Source organism: Salmo salar, unplaced genomic scaffold (genome assembly GCF_905237065.1).
Source record: "Salmo salar unplaced genomic scaffold, Ssal_v3.1, whole genome shotgun sequence".
Lineage (NCBI taxonomy): Eukaryota > Metazoa > Chordata > Actinopteri > Salmoniformes > Salmonidae > Salmo > Salmo salar.
The window spans coordinates 1-4,050 of record NW_025548217.1 but is presented as its reverse complement, the minus strand read 5'-3'; the positions used below and the strand labels follow the sequence as shown (position 1 = coordinate 4,050).

The window sequence follows — 4,050 nt, the reverse complement described above, 5'->3', positions numbered from 1 at the left end:
CCTGGCTCCAATTGATCCGTAATCCGGTTGCACTAAAGATGATGGGGGCAGGAGGATATGTTGTGCTATAATTACCATGGAGATTTGTTCTGTGGAGCTACCTGCTCCAGACCAGCTAAATTCAGATCTATTTAATCTCATCCCTAATGTCAGTCGCCAGTCACCACAAATGAAACCATTTATTCTCACTATACATTTTATCACATAACTAACCCACTGTCATTATTTAAACGTTTGTAATCATTAATTTCAATGATTTTGGATAAAAAATAATTTTTGGTTATGTTGCTATCATTAATAATTTACAGTTTCCCATTATAAGGCTATATATATGATAGAATTTGCCCAGAGGGAAAAAAACACTATATATTTACGTTGTTTTAAAGGAGGGCAGTTGTTAAAATGACAGATGTGGGGCATTTCGGTGAAATTGTACTTCAGTATGGTTTCATAAACAGACATGCTGATGTGCCAGATATTAAGTATCACATTGTCGTAAGTATCAAAACTGTAAAAACAATTGTGCTTTTCTCAAAACACCAGCCTCATAATTTATACTTTATCCTTTTTCTTCAGTGTGGCCCTATACTCTGTCATATAAACAAATACACATTCCATATGAATATAAAACACAATGTGTAACATTATGTTCCTTTATTAATACAAAACAAAGCATAAACCATCACTCCTTTCGAAACTGAAGTCACAGTGACTACAAGATGGAAAGCACAGAATCCAAGCATATTATACAAAATGATACATACACATTCAAAGGTCTGTACTATAACACACCCTGCATGTCTGCACACTAAAATAAATGCAGACAAATCCGTCACATCACTAACACAAATGAATGATGCAGTGCCTCCCTGCAGCCTTGTATTACCACATATACCCACAAACATCTAGAGGCCAAATTGTAAAACACACCCAAAAAACCCAATTCCTCTGCCAGGTATATTTAACAAAATTAAACACACACTAACTAAAATAATTCAGCACATATTGGTCCCTCAGCCGCCACCACTGTCGTCATCAGGGAAATTGCCGGATTGTCCCAGTCCATGGCTGGTGGCACTCTGGGGGGCCCTCTCCTTCCTCAGGCAGGCCACATTGTGGAGGGGCAGCACAAGCCACAGTAATATCACATGCCCTAACGGGGCTGACCCTTAATTTGTGAAGGCGTACGTGCCTTCAGGAGGCCAAGGGTCATTTCAACTCCTGGCCCTGTCCTGGCATGGGCATGGTTTTAGGCCTGCTGTGCTTCCTGGGGGTCTGTGAAAGGTGTCAGGAGAAAAGGCTGGCAGCCATACCCTGTCTCCCAGAGCACACCAGAGAATTCACCTATCAACACAAAATCTCATCATTACTACCTCATACACAGTATTTCTTACCAGCCATATGTTATAAATGGGGTTGTGTGGCTTACCTTGTGATGGCACTATAGATTTCAGAGCCCAGATTCTGAGTCTACTGCCATTTTCCACAACATTGCTGATCACACAGTCAGCATTGCAGACCATCTGAATCATAAGATGGGGAATATTACCCAATCAATGCACATCACTGGCAATGCAGAGTGTTCGTCAATGACATATCAAAAGTTATGTTCACCTGACTTAATGCTGTGAAAGGATTTCCTATTCCAAACTCGGCCTCATGGCCTGAGGGGCTTTTATCCTTATGTGTTGCAGTCCACTGCACCAATCATTGAAACCTGTCAACAATAATGGTATCCTCTTTGTTAATTTCCTGTAATTTGTAGATCCTCTTACCTGCAATCCTATAAACTCCTCTTTGATGTCACAGGTCTTCTGTGGCCGAAGGAGATAAGACATCTCTAATGCTTTGATACCAACACACACTCCTTATTGTGCGCGGTTGTGGCCTTGTTCAGCTGTTCTGCATCCCCCACTGAGTACAGGAAGGCTCCACTAGAAAAAAAGCGCAAGGCCACACAAACCATTTGCTCCACACTCAGTGCATGGCTCCGTGCGGTGCGATTGCTGTAATCCTGGGACCCGGTAGTCTGCATAGATACCTGATCCATCTGCAAAAACCTGTATCTTTCATATAGATGTCATCAGGGAAGGCCAATGGGTCCAACCGGTCCCTGAGGGCCCTTTCTCGCCTACTCTCCTCCCAGCACAAGTGCTTCTTCATCCACCACATCTCCCGAATGGGCATGCCATTGTCAGAGCAGAAAGGAACACACAATTTTGGGCCTTCATATGGCTAGTGGCCACACTGTGCTGGGGGTGGGCAAAGAGGCGATCCTTATACGTACTTGGTTGTCTGATTGCTGGGAAAATAAAAAAACCTTAGAAAATGCCACGTCCTGTGTACTCACAATAAGAGCTCATATGTCATGGCTCACTTGACTTTACGAGAATATACCTAATTTTTATTTTGAGCTGTGTCATCTTCTTGGAGCTGGGGAGGAAAAAAAATAATATTAATACATTTGTGTTACAGTTAGCATACAGTGTACATTGAAGGCATATCTCACCTCCCTCTCAAGTTTTTTATTTCAAGGTCCAGTTTCCTAATTGTCCTCTTTTTATTTCGGACTCCAGTGCAAGATTTTCCATCTTTTTCTTCTTGTACTAATGTCTTTCTGCCAGTTCTATTTGGCCGGGTGGTTGCCATACAACTTTCTGATACTTGTGACTCTGTGGCACAATACAATTAAGCAGCTGAATTTGTCAGGATGTGGTGTCCTTTTATTAATTCCACTATGTTGCCGGCTGGTTTTCCCACTGTATAGCATCTGGGTCCTTAAAAGAAATTAGATTTTTTGATTTTGATGAGGACTCCTCACCATTGTAGTTCACGGTCTTAACATGATACCTCATGCCTTCTGAATCGGGATGGTCTCCTCCTCATCATCGTCTCCATCATTGCTGTTGCTGCTGCACTGGGCCCCTTCACCCTATCACATTTAATCGGATTCATATTAAGCTATAGACAAGACACTGCCAGGCCTCCAGTATGCCTTTGATGATCTCACTGGATCACATCGTCTTGCTTGTGCTGGTGCTCTAACAGGAACCGTGCTGCCAACACTGCAAGCTAGGTAAACCAAAGTCACGTCCAAGTTGATTCAATATGAATGTGGTTGTATCCCATGTAGAGATGGAAGGACATACCTTGAGTGAAGCGGGTGGCATCTTGGAGGAACCTATGCTCGTCTCTTTCCCCCAGGGATCCCCTCTAAGACGGGCCTGCCTTTATTTAGCTCCACCATTCCTCTGCTGGGTGTCAGCCTTTGGTGACCCACCACCCGTGCTCTTGTCTGTGGGTATTCTTTTTCACTGCTAAAACAGTACAACTGTGTGAGCCCTTCTGGTACAATATATGCTTGTGCTTTGTTAAATATTAGTCAGGGACCATACCATTCTGCAGAATGTTCTTGTATTTGATTTTACCTGCTGCCATTCCGTTTTGCCCGTTCATGTTTAATCTACACACACACACCCCTTTAATGGTCACATAAAAAATTCTTTATTTTTGTCTTGTTTTCTAAAAATATCAAAAAATCTATCATAGCTTTATACAGTGTGATGAGTTTTTACCAATTTCCTCATATCTGCAGTGCATTTCAGTTAAAAATTTAACCGTTTCATAATTACATACACTGCATTTTTGGAGATGTAATTATATTTTGTAATTGTGATGTTTCAGCGGAGGTGATTTGTAATTGTCACTACTTACTTCGTCTAATACTTTACCATTTTCTCTTTCTTTATCACTGTTGTTCCTTTCTTCTTAATTATATATTTTACCTCCTCTATGCCTCCTGAGGATTTGTGCTTCCGACCGGGGAAGTCCCGGCTCTAGTTGCCATGGTAAATCAGTTAATCTGTGATCTGTGCGGGGTCTATTTGAGTGACCGTGACGCGCACCTATCCAGATTGGTTTCACCTGGCTTAATAATCCGTGTCTCTCATCTGCTTGGTCTTTGTGCAACCAATTACTATTTTTGGCTTCGTTGACTCAGCTGAGTCATTTATCCGGATGTCTTAATTCTACTTTTGTGCAACGCCCCTT

At 42.0% G+C, this 4,050-nt stretch overlaps 1 long non-coding RNA gene across 1 annotated transcript; it reads right to left on the bottom strand.

Annotated features, from left to right (window-relative positions):
• Positions 1–2,401: 2,401 nt before the first annotated feature.
• On the bottom strand, positions 2,402–2,643 carry LOC123732785 (uncharacterized). Its single transcript, XR_006763412.1, has 2 exons — positions 2,510–2,643; positions 2,402–2,433 (listed from the first exon to the last, which is right to left on the bottom strand). It is a non-coding gene; the product is annotated as an uncharacterized lncRNA (long non-coding RNA).
• Between the last annotated feature and the right edge of the window lie 1,407 nt (positions 2,644–4,050).